Source organism: Megachile rotundata, chromosome 7 (genome assembly GCF_050947335.1).
Source record: "Megachile rotundata isolate GNS110a chromosome 7, iyMegRotu1, whole genome shotgun sequence".
Classification (NCBI taxonomy): Eukaryota; Metazoa; Arthropoda; class Insecta; order Hymenoptera; family Megachilidae; genus Megachile; species Megachile rotundata.
Genome location: NC_134989.1, coordinates 2423328 through 2446419, shown reverse-complemented (window position 1 = coordinate 2446419; position 23092 = coordinate 2423328). Strand labels below are relative to the sequence as shown.

At 30.1% G+C, this 23092-nt stretch overlaps 1 protein-coding gene and 1 long non-coding RNA gene across 3 annotated transcripts in view; both read left to right on the top strand.

Moving 5' to 3' along the window:
- LOC100877819 (uncharacterized) overlaps positions 1-23092 on the top strand; it is a 688459-nt gene that overhangs the window by 197223 nt on the left and 468144 nt on the right. The gene's annotated exons all lie outside the window — the stretch shown is intronic.
- LOC143264825 (uncharacterized) overlaps positions 1-23092 on the top strand; it is a 172024-nt gene that overhangs the window by 58666 nt on the left and 90266 nt on the right. The gene's annotated exons all lie outside the window — the stretch shown is intronic.

Below are 23092 nucleotides of genomic sequence, written 5' to 3'. Positions count from 1 at the left end.
ACGTAAAGAACACGAATAAATAATTATTTATTTATATGAATTGTGTTCCGGACATTTTGTCACGCAACCAGAGTTTGACTTGATGACTATTGTAAAATGTTCCTTCCAAGATTGATGGAAATAAATATTTCTATTTATTTTTTCTTAAATTTTCTTTACTACATCGACATAATTCTGAAGAATTTAGTAGAGAACGCCCGATAAAACTACTATTACTCTAATAATTATACATGCACTTACACATACACTATTATCCGAACTAACTAACCTAATCCTCGAATTAGAACGTCGTCATATCGACATAGTGTGAAGCGTATACAATGGCATTTCCATTAAAGTTGAACGTTCAAATTTTCAAGCAAGCGCCTGTTTTACATTGGAAAAATAATATCTGAAATAGCAATTCAAGATCTTAAGAAAAATTCAAAATTAATTCATTGGCTTACAACGTCGAGTCAGACTTGTGACGCACATTGCAGTTCAAACATGACAAACCTAAATTTTATTTGCATAAGGATTAAATTTTGAAGTCAATACCGATTACAATCTGTACAACTAAGGATTGCCAAATGCAAAATATACTTAACATTTCAACTTTCTTCATGTATCTTAACACTGCAGTAATAATTAGTTACCTATGACTGACGAAATTGTCGGCAAAAGCATATATGTAGGTTAAGGGGTTAAATTAAAATTAGTACTATTTTCATGATCTGCCATCCGAGGAATGAAACTTTTTTTATTTCAATTAACATAAAAAAGTATAATAATAAATGAATAATATAATAAATAAAATACACAAGAATCGTCTTCTAACTCTAAATATGTAAGAATACAAAAACAATTCTTTAATTCATAAAATCTATTCAAAGAATTATAAAATTATATTGAAATATTAGAAAGTTGTTAAGAGTACAAACAGATGTCAACAGATGTCATAAACTTTAGGCAATATATTATTTTGAGAGGGAACCAACATTTCATGCGGGCCATTAATTTTTCCATTTTTTGTTAGGCACCACTGAATTATTATTGGAATATTTTTGCGCTGAACTGTCAAAACAAGCTGGAAAATCATGATGAACGAGTTGTTGACTGCTTTTTCGAAACAGGAAACAACGCATGAATTTACTGGTGGAAACTATAACGGTCGTAAAATGATCAACTAGAAGAAATCTGATTTCATTTAGCAGAAATATTAATTGCATATACACTTCTTTATCGTAAAAACGATATTTCTATACTACGGAGATAAAGAAACTTCATAAATGGAGAAAAAAAATTTATATGTTTCGACTCTGTTCAAGTTTGCTATCATAGATTTCAGGCTTTCCTCTCCACAATGTTTTTGACTGTTTCATGCAATGTGTTTTCCGACCTTTTTCGCGGTTGCATACGAAAAGCAGGCAAAAAGAGTAGAAAAAAACGTTCGAGTGAAAAGGTATTGCTTTTCAGCGGGAGTGAATAACGTTTGAATCGACGCTTCACAGAAAAAAGCTCAAAGTTCTAAGGGGAAAATGCAACTGAACGTTTGCAATTAACTACGCTTTTGTCCTTGCCGATATTTAATCATTAATAATTACTTTATTCAATTGAAAATATACTTTTAAGCGTGTTATGAATTTTTGAACGATGAGGCAGTTAAATCTTCAAATATGAAATAAAATAATTTTAAAGGCGAATTCTTTCTATATAAAAGAAAATATTATAAATATGCAATAAAATAGCTGGTTTGATGTCTTTTTAAATAATAAATAGCACATAGAGGATATTATATTATAGATTTTTCAAATATCAAGATTAGTAAACGTTTATTAATTCCATTTTTGTTTTCTCACTGATATTATTTAAAAATAATATTAATCTCGTAATAACGTCATCAAAAGCAAAAATATAACTATATCCGCAAAAGATGACAATTTAGATCCTTTTCAAACATTTAGTTTATTCCGAAACTGTTCATGTGACACAATTCTGACACAATATGCGGCAACCTTAAGTACCCAAGAAGGAAATTGTTAAATGAAATTAATTACAGGAAGAAACACAGAACTAATTACAGGAAGAATTACAGAAAGCACCGAAATTAGGATAGAAATGCTGTAGTGTAACGTTTATACACAATACGCACAATATAACGGTTATATACAAAGAGAAAAAGAAATAGTTTAAGATTCTCTTATTTGACTTTCGTTATAATCATTATTATATTGCAAAAATTATTAGGCAAATAAAAACGACATAAAATCGATTTTATATTTGGTCGAATAATTTATACAGTAATTATCCCGTGTGTTGATTTCTATGTAAAATGCGAGTCAGTGCAAACCGCAATTAATCAAGCGTCATCTTGCGTCCTGTTTTCGAATTAGTCGTCATGAATTGCGTTAAACCGAACCCTTCTCGTGATCCACATCGAAAATTTCCTATCGTGCAAATATTCCTGTACCCAGGGCGATGAAGATTTGATACCGAATGGACGATCGTGTCAATGTTTTGCATTTTAATCGCCATGGATCAATAGCATACTCGCAATAACGACCGCCAGTCTAATTTTCCTCTAATTATCCAACTAATTTTCACTGCAGTTTAAACACGTAGCCTCGTATTTATGTTCTTTCCAATATGCACGAATGAGCCAACAGGTGAATTTTATATGCTGTTTAATCGTTATTACATGTTCTCGACATTCTTTTATTCGTTTAATTAGGTAAATCAAAATTAAATGCATGAAAAGGAATTTATCCGAGTTTCAAATATTTTTTAATCAATTTCTGAAAACTGTTGTTGTATTCTTCTTCTTCAGTCTACATGTGAATCGAATTAACAGCACGTTTAAAAATATTGATTATACGTGTTCGTATTAAGATGTTTTTATTTAATTACTAAGTTATTATTATTTAATTACTTTTAAAATGACGTTATTGATATACGTATTCAATGCATAAGAAATATTACATTAAAAATATTCAATATTAAATATTGAATACAAATATTATTATATCACATGTTATTATATTAGATTTCTATTGTTTTTCTAAATTATTTGGAAGATTTTCAGATTTTTCATTTTTTCTTTTACACTTTAACCCAATGTTTTCCACCTTTTACAGTTAATGGTATCGTTAGTACATTATCATTTTTCACGACGTCTTCAGTATTTCAGAACTTTTTCACGACACCCTTAGTATGTTAAAATCTTTCCGTGGGACCTTTATTATATTATAATTTTTTCATGATGTTTTTAACGTATCCATCGTCCGAATAAAATCCTTCGTATCACTAATACATCAATGATCTAATTTTAAGCACACACGTACCTGTAAACTACATATTTTGAGAATTACTATATTAACCACGTCAATAACCATACATATCACAAGATATGACGATATGAGTTATTTAGGATATTAAACATTAATTTTTTAATCTAAAATTATTCGAATAAAGTTGCATCGAATTAGTTTCAATAAAATTCAAAACTCCCTTTCCATTTTTCTTCGTCCTTCAAATATTGGATGTGATTAACTCCTTTCTGCATAATGGCTCATACATGAGCCAAACATTGTTGAAAAATACTAAACTGTATTCTTATGTCTATAAGTGCCTGATGTGCTACACATAGACCAAACCTATTTTTAATGAAAATTTGAATAATAAAAAGATTTTTTTCAAAACTGCTGGCTTTTATTAACTACTAGCATTGAAAGTAACAACATATATTTTTTCAGCTCTTTCCAAAAAATCGTGCAGAAATGAGTTAATCCAAGTGTTAAGCAATATGTTACACTTATTAAAATAATATTCTTTATTTGTATGATCAGTGTATAATGTATAATGTATGACTTAAAAGCTATAATCTATTTTGTATTATTTTTGATTACTAAAATATAATTTTTATTATGTTCTTTGCATAGGGCCTACGTTTATTACTGCCAAAGATAAATAAGTATCAAAAACAATTAGTTTTATTAAGTAATTTAATTAACGAGTTTTATTTCGTAGTAGTAGTAGCACTATTGTCAACTCTTTATATGTATAGTAGCGCCGGATCATTTGTGTCATAATCATAATCTATTATATTTATATTATTGCAATATACACTACCGTTTAACCGCACAACACCGAAATTCCGTCATGCGTTAATATCGTGAATAACATGATATAATTAAGTATTATTGAAACGGTAATATTGATAACTGTTATATCCATTCAAACTTTAAATAGCATTATGATTTATATATAATTTATTTGTTTTCTACAATTTCGGATGCGTTTCAATTTTTAGCAATACCATAAATATGACATAAAATATTAGCTCAAAAGAAAGAATGATACTAATCAGCTAACGGGTGATCATATTAGAAAATAATCAGAATTGTAACGGAGTAAGTAGACTAACTCATGAAAATTCGGTTTTGTAGCACTCAAATGAAATACTCTTAATTTAATATCCTTTTTAAAATGAAATATTCTCATTTTACTTTTCCAATTAAATATTATTATTTGATTTTTCAATTAAATATTCGTATTTCGCTTCAGAAATTAAATATTCGCATTTCATTTTTGCAATTAAATATTCTTAATTATTATTTTTTGAATGAAATATTCTTGCTCTCCATTCTCGTATTCGCCACGTATTATAAATGCATTTCAATGATTTTATCATTATTACGCTCTCCTTCAGTTACCTCTGTCTGAATACTGTTTACCAATATCATAACGATGTTGACACATCTGTAACGTCCTTAGACCTTTCACAGTGAGGAGGGTTGGCATAGATAAATAAGGAAGTTCTCATGTCCGACCATTTTTTTACTTTCTTATCGGCCGTGAATTACCAGCCGCACTATGGAAAATCGCGCGATAAGGGTCACGAATTGATCACGCGTTACGTATAACATTGTTAAATTAAATCACCGATTGATGGCGCGCGTAATTGTTAGAAAGAGACGGAAAATATGTATATATCGAAAATAAATTATTATAAATTATCATCTAAATATTAAAATGATTAGATATTAGTACATCATAAATCGGAATGTATTTTTAGTTATCATATTGTGTACTTTTCCGATTAATTATTTTCTTATTAAAACACTCATAATATTCCCCCATGTTTGCATCAATTCACATTTCAAAACACATTTTTATCAATCAAATTAATGCATATTCTCTATTAAATAAAGCACAATTAAATAATAATGGTTTTTATACGTGTCTAAACTCGTCACTTGGTGAGAAAAACCCATGATATTCTGGGTATAAAAGAGCATGTACCAAACGATGCGTGTACAGAACAATCTTTGAAGTAGTACGAGTCGGACTTCGGAGGAGACGTATAAAGGGACAAATTGGAACAGTTTTAGCTGGTAAGAGCCTACAAGATTCATAGTTCTGTCTGGACAGCGTGTATCAGCCATTTGGATATTATCATTGAGTCGTTCTAGTAGCCAGCGAACAGCAGGCTTCCCATTTTTGAGCGGTTTGGTCTCTGAAGCCCGTGTATTTTGGGTGGCATGTCGGTAACTCCGATTAATAAATTCGAGTCACTCTGAATTTGCAACCATATTAGGTATATGTTTGATCATTTAACTCTTGTATCGTTGGGTCTTTCTAGTAGCCAGCGAACAACAGGCTCCCCAATTATGCGATCAGGTTTTGGTTGTCAATCTGTGTTGCGTCAAAAAAGACAGCCGCATAAATAGTCGAACTGTCAAAGAGCAGCTGTTTTAAGTCCAACTATTTCTAACATAAATTTTCGAGTCTTGATAAACCAAACATTGTTCTGTCACAAGTTAGAATTTAGATCAATTATAAAACCGCATTTCTTGTGTTGCGTCATAAGAATCGATTAAATAATTAATTAATAATATGTACTCTATTGAAAACCGTGCAAACGAAGTAGTTAGCTACCGACTTGCAATTTGTGACACTAATAGGTCTCATATATTTAATTTCTTTTACTAAACATACTAGAATACAATATTAGACATACATATACTTTTTATATCTTTGCTAGAGTAATTGTTAAAGTTAATTCTACTTTTACTTTTAATTACTTGAATAAACTTAAATATTGAAGGTATTAACCTGTAGATTTCACTCTTTAAGGACATGCCACATAATCCCACATTCTTTTAAAGTTAGTTATAATAAGAACGAGTCGCTCAATAGGCAAAAACCGCTCTTTGCCTCATGAGTGCTGTAAACTCCTGAGCATGGTTTCAGGGACGTTATACATTGAAACATTTCGATATTACCGATGAAGGTGTCGACAATAATAAAATAAAACAAAATTAATACGTATAGTTTTTAATAAGTATGGCTAGTCTGGACATTGGAGTGTATTGGAAAATTGTGGATAATTGGCCAAAGATTTGGGAAGGCTTCATTATTTCAAAAATAATGTTTATAAAATTATAGTAGTAATTAATTGATATAAATAACTGTTGCATAACTATTCAGTGTATAACTAAAGGATTAGTCTGTCGGTAAGAATTTAAGCCTCAATTTCCCCGATTAATTAGTATCTACCTCATAAATTACTATTTCCTTCATTTTATTTTAATTTTTCTAGCCATATGTTGCGTGTGACAGGAAAAGGAACGAAGAAGAAGGAACACACTTCGACCCTGCTCCTTACTTTTAGTTGCAAGCTTCCCGCCGTTCGAATAAGCTCCTCAGTGTATTCTCGATTCTTATTACATGGATTTGTTCTATGTGTCTCGTGCGAAAAACGTTCGATCCTATCACGCACGACGGAGTTCACGAATTGTTTACCGAGAGAGGCCAAACGAAAAACAGGGTTAGAAAGAGATTCGAATCTAGGTCAACCTCTATATTCTGCCCCTACCATTTTACCCCGCTTTCTACTTCCATTTCTCTCACTCCCTTTCTTTTCTGTCTTTCTACCCGGTTCCAACAGCGTTTCTAAATTCACCCACCAAACCCGTCGCGATGCATAACGACGCGTTCCAAGCTACTACAGAATGCCAACGGCGTTCGTCCATTTAAGCGATACCGTTTCACTCAAACTTTCGAAATGACACGCAACGTATCCCCCAACCCTGTTATCGATAAATCGAACGCGATCAATCGTGTCCGTTGATTGGAAAAAGCGAATTATCGAGGCCATCGCAAATTTGCCTGAAGCATAATGTGACCTGATTCTTTTTAAGGGATACATCCATCTTTTAATTTAACCCTCTTGCATCTAACGTGTACTGGGTAATAGTGACGAATGATATTGCAATTGATACTGTATCTAAATTATTGATATTGATTGATCGGTGTGATTACGATCAAAATTATATTATTGTTAGTGTTTTCTGCGTTTAAACTTTCGATGAACGGTAATTTGTAAGTTTTTATGGAAAATTAAACATGGAAAATTTGCAGATTTACAATTTTTATAAATTATAAATTAGCAAATTTAAAAATAAAAATATTTTTTAAATTACAAATTCTCAAATTTAGAAACCTGCAAAATGATAAACTATCAAATTTAAGAACATGGAAATTCCTACATATTCTAACTTTTATGTACCTATTTTAGAAAATTTTTAAATGTATGAAAATTCAGAAAATTTACAAACTTTTAAATGTGGCAATTTAGAAATGTTCAAAATCTGAATGCGCATACACAACATGTATACAATACGTGATCACAATAATAAAGTTTGATCATACGATATAAAGAAAATCCATTGTATGTAAATTATTATTTATTGTATTAGGTATCATCAATACGTAATATTGATTTTAACCTCTGGTCTAATATAAATCTAAAAGTATTTATTTGATATTTATGCGAAAATGTTAATACCAACTTGATACGTGAATGAAAATATCAACGTATTATTAGTTCGTCATAACATGAATTCTGTTACAATATTAAACGATGCAGCTGCGATTGTTTAAGTTGAAAAGTATATTCTAGGTTTTATACAGATTTTTGGCAAAAGTGAACAATCGATTATATCAAATCAAATCGAAAAAATAAAAAAAGTAGACTTATCTGTCACATGTGTAGCACGTGCTGTATTTGAGTCATTTCTTTTACATAGTATAAATTCAATTTCAGAAAAAAATATATGGTGGTGGTTTTAGTTATATTATATAATAAATATCTCCCTTTCGTATTTATAATAATACAGTCAATAGTGCACAACATTATTATAAATTAATGTAAAGAAGTTTAATTATAAAACGTTATTTTATAGAATGCTTTTTTTGAAAGTGATGTAAGTCCATTCATAATAATTAATAATAAACACAACTTTCAAAATGTAATTAATTATTGATTGTTAAAGTTACAATCTGCATCGTCCATAAAGTCTTTAAAGCCGAAAGTATTAAATATATTTAAAACATAACGCCATTGATAAGATGCTGATGATTAGATGAAATGATAAGAAATCCCACGTTTTTATTCCATTTAATATTGTTTCGGAACCTTTTAATGATTGATTAGATTTCGTAATCTAGTAGATTTCATATATTATTTTATATAATCGAAGTAAGTTTTATTTGATGTCATCATTATCGAATCTGAAAATGTATTATCCGAGCAATTGCAACGTCTGTGAAACAGACGGTAATATCGTAATTTAGACTGATATTGACAAGTAATAGAAATACATGTTTTCATAGAAATATTGCAATTCTTTTTACTAAGTGCCTTTTATTGATCAAGAAAATAGTTTGAGAAATATTAACTCAAAATAGATGTAAAATAAATATAACTATATCAACAAAGTATTTTACTTCCCATAATTGTATTATTATAAATTATTATATAGTATAACTGAAAATATTTCTTAATAAAGATATTTCTTCATTTATTTACATGTTGCCATTTTAATTATTACCTATACATTAATAAATGTTACATGGAATATTTTTACATTAAAATGATACATTTTCGAAAAACTAACTTCAATTAAAATATAAATTTTAAATTGATATTGTGTATGTTATTTAGAATTTGTTATTATTAATACAATATTTGTGATTAAAAAACCCGTTTATTTTTTTAACAATATTATTAATTTTACTACACTAACAATAAGTAAAATTTAACATATTTATTAATGTTTACCAAAAGTTTACTAATTCACACGTACATCCTTAGGCTTGGCATAAAAACCCAAATGTCACCCATATACAAGGTGACATGACAGTTAATGTTAAAGTAAACTGAAAGAACTTTAATTTTATCGTGAAAAATGAATATTTATCTAGATAATAAATACAAATAGGCGATGAAAAGTGATCTTGAACTATCTTTACCAAAAAAAACAACATTGTATAACAAGTATCAATCTTATATTTTAACCGTATTATTTCGTTAATTACCAGAGAAATTCGGATTGTCGAGTTGCACTCTACTTTTTCTATTCAGGTGTATGTACAAATTCTGAAAAATTGTTAAATACATTGTAAACATGCCAAAGAATACACGAGAATTATTCGAAACTTTTTTACTACAAGAAGTGCTAAAAAATATAGACTTTGTACTAAAATCTGTCAGCGACAATTTTCTGCCGTCTTTAGTAGAAAGATATTGGCACAGCTATGATCCCATTTTTCACATTTTTTAGTAGGGTGCGCCATAATCTTTTTCGACGTATTTCGTGCAAAAACGTGGATTACTTGCTTCAAGTTTTTCATTTCTTTCTCATATGCTCATTGAACTTAGTCGATAGTAAAGTATGTGATTGCAAAACTGCTCGTGGATTCTTTATCATAGATATCCCACAAAGAACTAAGTTCATTTTTTATTTCCTTCCACTCTAACTTATTTATTTGTCATTGCTCCATTAATTGAGTAGTATATCAATTTTATCAATTATATGTAATTTTCCTTCGATTCAGAGGAACCTGGCAGTATTTTTTCATTATATTGTTAATTCTTGCTAAATCTTCTACAAGCTAAGATTGTAAGTACGAGGATGATAATTTCCAAGAAGAAATAATTGGAAAATAAGTTATATTTGTCAAACAATTCTATTTACCTTTTAGAAAGTTTTAGGTAATATGAGGTACATACAACACTTCGTATTCAGCGACGCATTTTTAAATGAAACATTAATATGATCATTTTTTGTTTATAATGAAATATTTTGGTCTCATAGATTTTGATACTTCTGTATTGACTACATGTCTGTATTCTAGATTGTTCGAAATTAGAGACTGCTCTATACTAGAGACAATCAGCCTAAAATACCTAATAATAATTAAATTGCACCGTATAAGGGAATTTCTGTCAGTAAATTTTGGAAAAATTAATTTCTAGTTATCAAACAGATTAAATATAAAGAGATAAACCATTATTTTTCTCTCAGTTCATTTATGAGTTCTTCATTTAACAACAAATTCCGTTTCCAAATTAATCCACCTCTATCATAGTCCACTTACAATGTACATAATCTATTCGTTGCACCGAAACCATGTCGTTATTTATTTAGTCATTACAATCACCTACTAATTACTCGACCTTAAACGTGACTACAATAATTTACCGAGTACCACTGCGTTTATTCATCCTAGGGATTACGGCCGTATCGTAGCGAAATCGTCGTCACAGTCAGCCCTAAAGAATGCAATAGTTGATTACAATGGACGATACGTCTGCTTTACGTGCAGGATCGCGTAGCAAACGAGCGTAACACTCCATCTTCGGCTTTTGCTTCCTCGTCGTGAGGAGCAAGCGTAAGGATACGATTGCCCTTGCGTTGTCTCGCAAATAAACAAATACCTCCATTGTTCTTTCAATACTATCTTTTTTGTAGAAGTATTTCAACTCTTCATTGGAACAAAGTGAAAACTGTATAATTTTCGTTGACTTAATGAGTGCAGTTTGCAAAATCAACTGTAAAACTGATGAAAAGATACTCGATGTCTTGGAAGCAAACAGGATGAGAATAAACATGATTCTCTTATTGATTACGTCACATGCATACTAGTGTAACTGACAGTAGAATAGCAGACGTAGCAGCAAAAGAAACTGTCGGTATTTTTCAAAATCATACCTAAGCAATAATACACCATATTAATGTCTCATTTTCAAGAAACTAAAAATGATATGGAAAACAATATAGAAAACTACATCCGCATACGCACGTAGTTAAAATTTTATCTGATAATTCAGATAGAAATATCGAGGTTCATAAGTAGTAAAGAATGTTATCTAAGTAGCTTTCTCCAAAAAAATTTTTAACAAAAGATTTCTAAAGTTATGGTTGTAAAACATATTTAAACTTATATTTTGGGAATTATTCATTAAAATGTAAATGCTGTGTTTTTCAATTGTTAAAGTGAACGAACGTTTACAAAATTTTTAATTCTTTGCATTCGGAGATTTTGGTACAGCATTAAAATGTCTCCTCACAAAGAGCGGTCGAATGTAAGGGGTTAAACTAATATGCGATTATAAATCACTTTTATAAAAGATCATTCTTTCTTTGAGATAAGTTTAAATACATGAATTATACGTTCTATACATATATTCTATATTAATAACATTTTATTACTGAAAACAAAAAAGTTTTAATTGAAGGAGTTTTTGAAAATAGTTTGAATGATTGCTCGAATATAATATTCTCGGTCCATAGTTGTGTCTTTATAGCTGGAGTTTGCACGAATTTTTACAGAATAACAAATGGACAAAGTTGTGACAGCAATGTGTGCACAGAATATAAATCACAATACAAATATGTTACACCAAGAATGGTTGTACGTACGTGGGTAGGTTTTCAGGAAACATAAACCTACATTGATGTGATGAACATGCAACGCACTTTAGAATAAAGCTCCTCGCGGCGTTTCACTGATACTGTTATGCGCAGAGTGCTTTGGCCCTTCAAATAAACCAAAATATTTTATCTACCCACAACTGATGTTTTGTACATATTCTTCAAAATATTTATATCCTCTCAACAGACACTCCGGCCCCTCTATGTTATTTGCATTGTTAAACAATATGTAAATCTTAATAATAATAATAAACAGATGACAAATGTGATAGATAATTAATTTCTTAACTTGAGCATTTTTTAGTTTTTTAAATTTCTACATTTTTGAATTTCTGAATTTCTGAATTCCTGAATTTCTGCATTTCTGCCTTTCTGCATTTCTGCATTTCTGCATTTCTGCATTTCTGCATTTCTGCATTTCTGAATTTCCCAATTTCTGAATATCTAAATTTCTAAATCTCTGTATTTCTGAATTTTTGAATATCTAAATTTTCAAAAAAATATTTTCACATTTCTATACATGTCGCTGCTCGTGACTGCTAATTGATTTATGGGATGAGGACGCGGCAGGGAAAGATAATACTATTTTCCGCCTTTGATTTTCCGTTTATTCTGTAGCAGGTCCACGACCTTACTCTTTGACAAGCAGCGATGAACTAACTTTTTCCTACGACATTCACCCCCACACACCCTGATTCATTCTCACTCGGAATCATTCTTTCCTCGTCCAAACCGAATCGCTCTCACTCTAAACCAATCATTCAACGATACACGCGTATTTCTCAGGCATTCCTCGAACTCGGACACCCAACGCGACACTTGAACTAATGATCCAAACATCCTCTCGTAAACGCTACGCAGCATCCACTCGGACTCAGGCAAACAATTCGTTACGCATCTCATTCACACCTAAAATCTTAAACCTAGACTAAATACAATAATTTAGACAGGGACGTGGCGGCCGCTAAATCGACGCCACAGATTTATCACTTTGGAAAAAATATATTAAGGAATCAACTGCGGGATAGAAATAACAGAGTTTTTCATACTGTTTTCTGAATATTGGCATTAGGATTAAATTAGTCTATTTTTAATTTTTGAAATCTGATATTCATGTTGTAGCTATGAATGAAGCGTAATTGTAAAAACGATAATTTAAATCGCATAATATTTTTTGTAATAATGAAAATATAGTCACTAGGCCATAATTAGACAAGAGTGTACGCTAGCGTCAATAAACATGTATTTTTAACTGCCCACAATTACCACCTGCTGAATTTAATAACAGGAATTTAACTCAGTGCTGTAATGGTCTACTTGAAATAATTGAGGGTTCACCAAATCAAACAAGATATACAATACGTATTGAACGTGTAATGCTTAAAAACTGGACGACGAAGTATCTTGTTACTGTAGTTATAATGATTCACATTAATATTAATATAAGCGCATCAATTTTTGTAAACAGAACTTTTGAAAAATTTATTTTCAAAAGTAAATTGGTTTCTCTATTCTTAATACAAATATTAAACAGTATTATGTATGGCTGTTTCATATTTTTAATATAGTAGTAACACAAATCTGTTTTATGTGACTTACCGTAAGAAGTAATTTTACAAAATTCCTAATTTTTTTTGGTAATTTCAATGCAAAGGTATATACATCAATATGGAAAATTGTTAATCTGTTTTTATATATCTGCTTTTAAATAAAGTAATTTTAAAATTTTTGAAAATATTCCTCTTTTTATTCTAGGGTCATGATAGATTCAATAATCCATCAAATTATTTCAGATGTTTATACCATTTCCGCATAAAATAAATTTTTGGAAATTCGTATAATATGTTCTTTTTCTAAATATTGTTATCTTTATATCAAACTTATTCTGTATAATTCTACAAATTAATTACGAATTTAAATTTCTAACAAATTACTTTCAGATAACTCTCGTCATATAATATTACTATTACGAAATCGTTCCAGTTTTCCAACAATAAAAGTCGAGTTTTTCAACGTACAAAATGGTGTCACGATTGTGTCAATTTCGATGTTAAACATTTAACCAGTTACATAAGCCTCGTTGTTGCATACCTGTTCTACAAATGAGTTCGCGTGCATATGCATCGTTGTTTTCGCTTCGTCACTATCTACATACATGACAACACGTGTGCGTTCTAGTTTGCTTTGTAAACGTATGGATATCACGTTCGAGCTTGCTATATGCTTTCATTGCCGTTTAACGAAGTTCTTTTTTCTGACATATCAATGCGCTCGTTTTTCCTATAATCGCAGATCACTCATCAGTTGCGACGACACAAATTGAATAAAAGTTACTACAAGAATAATTCATACTCGTTGGAAAACAATGCAGAAATAATGTCGTATGCTTTCATTAAGTAAATGTTTACTTTCTGTTGATAGGAAATCATTGTTCCATTTTAGAGCTCATGCACATGTACATGGTAGTCGATTCAATGAAACGTAAAAATTTAACTCCAGAATTGGAATAAAATGACAGTAGAATGGATCGTTATCAAGTAAAAATATTTAGTTATTAATTATTATTAATTATTCGTGATATATTATTTATCAACATTGAATTGTAGTCAATTTGTTAATTTCTAAATTTGAAGTTGTTACATTTATAAATTTTCAAATTAACAAATTCTCAAACTTGAAAGAGAAAAAATTAAAAAGTTTTCAATTTATAAATTTCCAAGTTTGGTTCAGAATGGGCGAAGTAATTCTTTCTATTAATTCTTTGAACGTTTTATTTACCTCTAGAATAGTGTATTTACGTAGTTGGCAATTTTTAAACGACGACGTCTATGCTTAACAAAAACAGGACATGTATATTTGCTATAAAATTGAAATAAATTGTAACAAAATGATAAATTTCTTTCTGTGCTTTTTTCAATTTGTTTTTGCATTGTTTGGAGATTCATTAATATTAATTATAAAGTTTAAACCCTTATTAATTCTTAAACAAGAAAAATATTCAATCTGGAATTAAAAATAGTATTATATTAAATAATCAAATATTTGAGAATCAGAAATTAGAAATGAAAAATTTAATTTACTTTTAGAGAAACGAATGATATTTTTTATAAAACGTTACACTATTTTTAAATTCTTTGTGTTTTTCGTTACAACTAAATTTTCACTTTATGCACTAAACTTGCTTTTTCCATGACGAGAACGCTCATTATTAACAAAATATTACTTTTTTTACAGCCAGTATAGTAGACATAAATAGTTGTAAATGTCCACTTTTACTTAATGTTTCAAGATATTGTTTAGTAATAGAAGGAAAACATTGTTATCGAATATTGTTTTAATTTATTTTTAAATCTCTGTATTTCAAATGGGATTGTGAATCAATTAACTAATTGTTTCGTGTAGAACTTGTAAAAAGGAAAAAAATTAATAAAAGATATGACTCTAAAGTTTTGATTATAAATGCAACTGTTTTTCTTTCTCAGTAAAACTTGGAACAACACAAACACGAAAATATGTATCAATTTGTAATTAGTCAACCGAATGAAAGCATACGCTTGACGTAATAAATGTCACGCGCAGCAAAAAACGAAAAGTTCGATAGAAAACAGTACTGGATAGTGGAAATAAATAGAAGTAAAATTTCACCAAGGCAATTACAGTTATCTAGAAAGGTTGAATTTAGATTATTTTTATTTTTTTGTTTGAATTTTTATTTTTACTCATCAACTTCCACCTATTTTTTTGAAAATTTCTATGTAATTTTATTACATTTTAGTGATCTTCTGATAAATATTCTTTTTCCAAACCATTCTGCTTAAACACACAAATTTAGAAAACTATATAACATTTTCATAAATTAGAAATTGATTAAGGATGATTTTTTATACCAATCATTGACAAAGTCTAATTATTTTAGTTTTTGTGCATTCAAAAAATTTAAAAAAACTTTTATAATCTTATACGAAATCTTGTTTCAGGATAGTTTCCTGCAATAAAACAAAAATTAAAAGAATTAACAATACAATCAAAGGCAGAAAATGTACTTATACATTTTTTTCAAGAATCTTTTTAAGTCAGTAAAATTAATTTCTAAAGCTTTGTTATCACGCGAAGTAACAAAATTTAAAGATATAGTAACACTTTAAACGATGTAAAAGAGAAAAAGATGCAGTATGAAATGTATGAGATTTGCAATTTTAATTGGTACCTAGAGTATTAAGTGTCGTAGTTCATTTTCGTTAACGATTATTATTAAGACTAATTGTATTGTATTCCTTTTCTTCAAGCTAGACGATAATAGTTACTCGTACTCATTGTCAGACCGGAACAAAAGTCGAATTACTAATTTTTTAAAGAGAATTTACAATATTATCGGGAGATCGGAATAAATTGATACATTTTGCAACATTTAATTTTTAATTTTTGCAATTTTTGTTCGAATTGAATATTTAATCAGAAATATACTGAATTATATTTTAGATATTGCAAATGAAAATGTGGAAAATGAACAGAAAATACGGTAGTGAATGTATATTTGATGAAATCAAAAACTTATGCTTACCATGGAATAAGTTGATAGTACTTTGAGGTATATCGATATAACCGTATCTTACTGTAACCCGTAATATTTACTTCCATTTCTATATACTTGAAGGTGATTTTATATTTAATTTTTGAGACATACATTTTGCATTAATGTCGTTTCTATTTTGTATGTATTCGCACTTACATTAGTCTTGTGTTATCAGAATGAATAATGAATCTCCTTTTATTGCAGCACAAATTTTATCAAAACTGACTTGTGATATCGAAATATAATTTATTTTCTTAACATAATTTTGAACCACTGTTTACGTAAATAAGCGGAACAAATTCAGTAAGAGTAGTTGGTATAAATCAAAACTTTATCAGCATATTAGTGATAAAACATATTAACCTAACACATAACAAGTCATTACGTAGAAATATTATTATACATACAAGTAATGTAAAGCACATAAGCAAAATATAAGAATAACAAAACGTAATTATTTCAAGTGATAAAATAAGAAGTCAAGCTAATTCAAGAAATAATGTTTCATACATTGTTTCTAGATGTAAGTCAATATTATAAAAACAGAAATAGTTGAATCGCAGCTGCTAATATCGGAGTACATGTGTAACGTTCCTAGAACCTAAGTTTAGTTAGTTACAAGCGCTAAAAGGTAAAGAGCGGCTTTTACCCCTAAACGACTCGATTTTGCAAGTAAAGATTGTGGAATTCGTGTGGTGTGCGGTTAAGGAGTGAAATCCACAGGTCAAAATCTTTCAACAATTAGATTTATTCAGTAAACGATAAGAAATGAAACTAACAAACAACAATAACAACAAAGTAAAGAAAGTATATAAATTATAAATGATTGATTAATATAAAGAACTAAATAGATCTTGAAATAATAATAATGATAGAAATAATAGAAATTGATAAATTAAACAATATGTAGTATGAGACTCGCTGGTCAGTACCTTATGTTGGACCGTATCTAATTCTGATCTCTGATAAAGTTAACTTCGCTTTTATACGTATTCGATTCTCGTGTTCAAAGGTATCGCAATGACAAAGTTTTTCTCAATTTGTAAGATTGATTTGTATAAAGGTTCTTTGACGATATTAATTAATATTAGCGCTTTATAATCTACCGTTGCGAGGAATTCGACCTAAGTGAGATTCTCTAAACGCACCTAAATACGCTTTCGCAAAAATTAGACAAATTTATCTACTATCTAACGCAGTGTAATCGATTACGGAAATGACGCTAAGTGAGAACAGTATTCTTGTATTAATTCAAATAACCAAAATTTATCTGAATCTGAGAACTACTCTTCGGAACAATTACTCTTATGATTTGACTCGACAACTAAATGGTTCATGACTCATTTAGCCAAAACGAATACTGACATCCGAAACCAGATCGCTTAATTGAGGAGCTCTGCGTTAGCCAGCTACTAAAACGACCCAACGATACCAGAAGCAGGTGAACAATATAAGTTCGACAGGGTAGCAAATCAATTGACTCTAATTGTAAAATCGTAATTGCTGAACTGCCACCCAAAAGACGCGGGTTTCAGAGACCAAGCCGCTCAAATGGGGGAGCCTGCTATTCGCTGGCTACTAAACTACCCAGAGCGAGCTCCGAGAATCTGATGGCGCGTTAACAATTCGACCAAAAATCAACTATGAGTAGCTGAGAGCTATCGTTTCGATATCTTAGCCTTTCTTGGTGCTAAGTATAGCTCTCTCCTGACGGAGTTTCAGATACGAGATCGTTTGAATGGGGAGCTCTGCGTTAGCCAGCTACTAAAACGACCCACGACCAAGTATCCAAATGGCGTATACTCGCTTGACCAATCAAGTATCAAGATTCGTTGCGGCTCTTAACAGCGGAAATTGTTCTGAGTTCTTATTCTTATCAATAATACTTCTATCGTGCTCGACTGCGAAAACTGTTCTGCTTTTAGACGGGTTTCGCTCGCCCTTTTATACTCGCAAGTTCGCCGAATACCTGGAATTTCTGTGACGTCAGAATATCTAAATTTTCATATATATATATATATATATATATATATATATACATACTGATACATACTGATTACCGACTGTCGAATTTGGTAGATCGATAATAGATACCTAATGTACTGTCGATAATTGGCAACTACGGTCGATAATTGACTATTCTAATCGATGGATATAAGATTGTCGCGATGATGCCGGTAGAAAGAAAAAAAGGTTTCCCCAGGGCGTTACACATGTATGTACGGTTTATCGTGATAAACAATTAAATAGTGAAGAAATTGACTTGAAGTATATACAAACAGCGGTAATATATAATATTATAATATTAGCGTTCTTATTCTGTTTTGATCAAAGCACAATCACTCTTTTGTCTATGCATTGATTTGATGATATACACGAGACTTGGAAATTATTCATATTTTCTATAAAAATATGTGAAACTACAACCAAGGAAACATAAAATGGTAGAAACAGTATTGTGAGACGAATTACTTTTCATACAAATTTTCAACACTTTTTATATGAGTTGATAAAATGATTTAGATGAAAGTGAGGAATATTCAAGCACCGTCACAGTAACTAATCTTATCATGCACTTTTCAATAGACAAATATTTATGAACGCCTATGTTGAAAAGAAATGTCGCTCGTTTGCTGTGCGCATAACTATAAAATACCGCAGCTCATTAGTTATCACGGAAGAGGTAGGAACTATAAGTAAGAACCAATTAAAAGAAACGGGGGTATCATGAATCACACCTCGTGATTTTCACGGGATACGACAAACCTCTGCAGACGTATGAACGCAAAAAAATCGTACCATCTCCTATAATTCCCATGCAAATTGCAAATACTTTTTTCTCTCAGTATTTTACGCGTTGGTCAGTGATTAGTTTGCATAGGTGTAAAACTAACCATCAACCATCTGATATGAAGCTTGAGAGCAACTTCGATTTTTGCTTTCATGCAAGAAAGAAAAATTTACATAGTAAAGCTTGTGCACACAAGCCAGTATAGAGGGTTTTAACACGGTTGGCGATCGAATGAACAACAGTAGCTTTGAAGTCGACTGGTGTTTTTAATATCGTTAGTTTACTACGAACCCTCCTTTTTTACACACTTTTATTTTTTGCGGATCAATCTCTTGACACGTTCAAAAACAAGGTTATTTAAATCACTATTTTTGAGTTAACGAGAAATATATTCCGACAAAATGTTTCATCACTTAATGTAAATAAATTGAAGTGCGTGATATTACACAAAGGATTTAAGCATACGTTTATTGAATGTTGTGTTATACACATAAATGTAAGAAGACAAGATTATTGCATTATTACTTTCGTTTATACATACTTAAAAGAAATACCAAATGGGTAAGCTCTATTATTTGCTATGCTATGAAAACAAAAAGAATGTAAAAGGAATGTAAAATTAACGGTTTTAAAAATGTCTATAATATGAGACGCAATTAGACAGTTTAACAATTTATACACCATATACATAGGTTTTCCTTTCTTCATCAATAATTAGCTTCCTTTTAATTGCTCTAAAATTATAAAGCCAATCGTATAAATTAAATTTGTAACTGAAGCCTCTATAACATATTTTAAACTCTTAATTTTTTGTGAAGGTAGTAGTATAATTGCTGACTCAACGGCATTATGGATGTTGATTTATAAGTGCTTGCTGGAAAGAAGCTTAGCAAACTACGCAGAAGAAAATCGGAAGGCAGAAAGGTTCGTGATTTATAAATATCGTACAATAGATATCGATTCCTGCTGTACCGTTGCAGCAGCTGCTATCATTTTTCGGGTGAAATTTCGACGAAACGTGATTTAGTAGTCACCATAGATTCTGAACATTTTCAGTTAGCTACTGTTCACGGAACCACTATATTTGCGAACGAAAGAAAGTAATGATGCCATTATATTGGTATACCATGATTAATCGAAACTACTATTTCATGATTATAGTTGGAAAAATATATTCTTTATTGTGATGTATGTACAGACAACCTTTAAAGCTGAAATTTACGTACATAAAATCTCAATACGATAAAATTAAATCGACTATCAAACTTGTTTGTATACCAGACGTTTAATGTTTTTAACATACTTGCATTGAAGATTTAACATTTTCTGTTGAAATTGATTAAAGCAATACCAAAATATCAATTATTGTTAACTGTAATTAAAGTATACGATATAAATTTTCTAACACACTTACTGTATAAATAGTACTAGAAATATAGAATTTGGAGATATAGATTTTGATTTCAATATAATGTATTGATTTTAGATCTCATTGTCAGTATAGTGTATACATATGTTGCATTTGACTAATAAATACTTTTACTTGTTAGTTTCAAAATTTGATGAGATAATATACAAAAACATAAAAAGTCCAAAATTTACTACCCTCGAATATTTATATTAAATTAGCAGTAATATCATTGTTTATGCGTTTGTATTTTCGTCATACCTTTTATTTGTCTCCATGATTTAACTATATCACATAAAAACGTTGAGAATCTAAATGTGACGAGGGAACAGCTGTATAAAATGGCGATAATTGATCGTTCTAAAAGTACAATCACGAGTTTTGTTATTACAAGACGTAATTATAATTAAAATATGTATCCAGATTGATAGAAATTGTCTCTTCGAAAACAACGAAAAGTACTTTGAAACAATTCTCATTTAACTAAATCGTTGATTACAATAAAATATGAATGTCAATTATATGTTTCAACAAGTACATATAATTTAGGTGCTTTTTAAGATTATCGTACATTGTGAAATGAGACAGCATAAAAACTGAAAAACATATGTGGAAACAGAACTCCCGTTTGCTTCAGCATACATAAATAGAAATTGGGAAGTGGAAAAAAGTCCATTTTTTTGTAGAATATGTGATATACCTAATGATTCCGGTACAATCAGATCTATTTGCGGCGCTTCGAATCCCATTTTTCAGATACTTGCGCATCTATCTGATGCGTTTCCTTAATCACAATCCTAAAATTCTGTTCTCGGGAGTACCCCTATTTTCATTTTTATTATCACTGTATCAAATTGGGGCTTTCCGAGGTCCCAAAGTCACTAATCTTTTCACAGTCCCTTTACTGGTGTTATACTCTTTCATAATAATTGTGCTAAAATATCAAACTTGAAAGCCTGGAGAAATAAGATATTAAAAACCAATTCGTCAATATCGAAAGGCGATACGAAGGCAAGCCTAATCATTCGTTTCAAAATCTGGAATTTGTCGAGCGGGATCTAATCAAAAGACAATCTCAGTGAATAGAAGGCTTTTAAACTCCTAGAGCTATAATAAAATATTGCTTAACCAGAACTTTATTATCATTTTTGTTTCCACTTATAAATCCTAATAAGGCTAGACCTAAGTAATTCGCATTTGCTACAAATTTCAACTCATTTAAAACAATTCATTGTTGTTAACCACGAAGCAAAATGTGTTTCAGAAACGAAACCCTAAAACAACTTCGAGTATGCGCAGATCAATTTATCATCAACGTGTGTCGCAAATACGAGTAGTTTTCATGTTTAAGGGAAACGAACAATTCAATACAAAATCCTCCCCTTCAACTTTTCACGAAGCGAGATTGATTCGTAGATAAACTATCTCATTATAACTTCCGAAACTTTATGAATTTTGTAATTATTTCATCACTTATCATAGACAACTAATTATAATTTACGTTAATCACATTTTCTGTAGTTTGCGTGTATGATACAAAATATGACTTTTATTCAAATTCTTAGTTATTTGTCATTAAATGCCAAGTATTAAGAATTTCTATGAGCATTGTTTAACTTTTGTTTATCTATTTATTCAAACTGGCTAAATAGCATTAATTTTAATATGGTACGTATGTATCACCGCTGCGTTTGAAAATAACGTTTTCAATACAGTAATATTCTATTTTCAAAATGTTTCTATTTTCAAATTGATAAAATCTTTATTTCTGTAAGTCAGATTTAAAATATAACGATCTTTTCTAACAGTTTGTATACATAGTTATGAAACACGGTTTAAACATTTTCTACTCTTCAGCTACTTATTGTAATAAACTAATAGTATTATTTCTGATATTCAATTTTATAATACTACGTACATAGTAATGGGAAGCAACATTATAAAATAAGTTGCTTCCAAATAATAATTGTACGATGCTTAATACAAATATTTGTGAAACCAAAAAACTAATAATTGATAAAAATGATAAAAACCTTGAATAATGGAAACCTTGGTTAAATTATTAAAAAATAAATGGACAATCAAAAGTATGAAAGATTAAAGAAAAAATTTGTCAAGAATTTTCGTGACTGAATAAAAATTCCTTTTTCAGTTCAATATTGACGTAACAATATATTGTTCGCATCAAGTGAAATCTCAGAAAAGAGATCGGTTTCCTTGATATGTGCTAACACGAGCTTTTAACACACACATCGAACGATATCGAAATATCGTATACCGGAAGCGGTATCGGCTACAATGGCAAACGTGCTTGCCTTCCTGGTTGAAAGCTGCCAGGACGCTCAACAATGACAGACATTACGTTTACCTCGTTCAGCTTGCGTCTGATTTATGGGGTCAACCCCTTGATACTTAATTTACATCGAGCTTTTGTGGGTCAACCCATGAAAAAGATTGGATGAACGACTGCTGTCGATATAAAAGCTCAGCAAGTTTTGAAGACCTCGAAAATATGGATGTTTTTCTACGGTCTAACACTTTCTTCCAACTTTATTGATGCA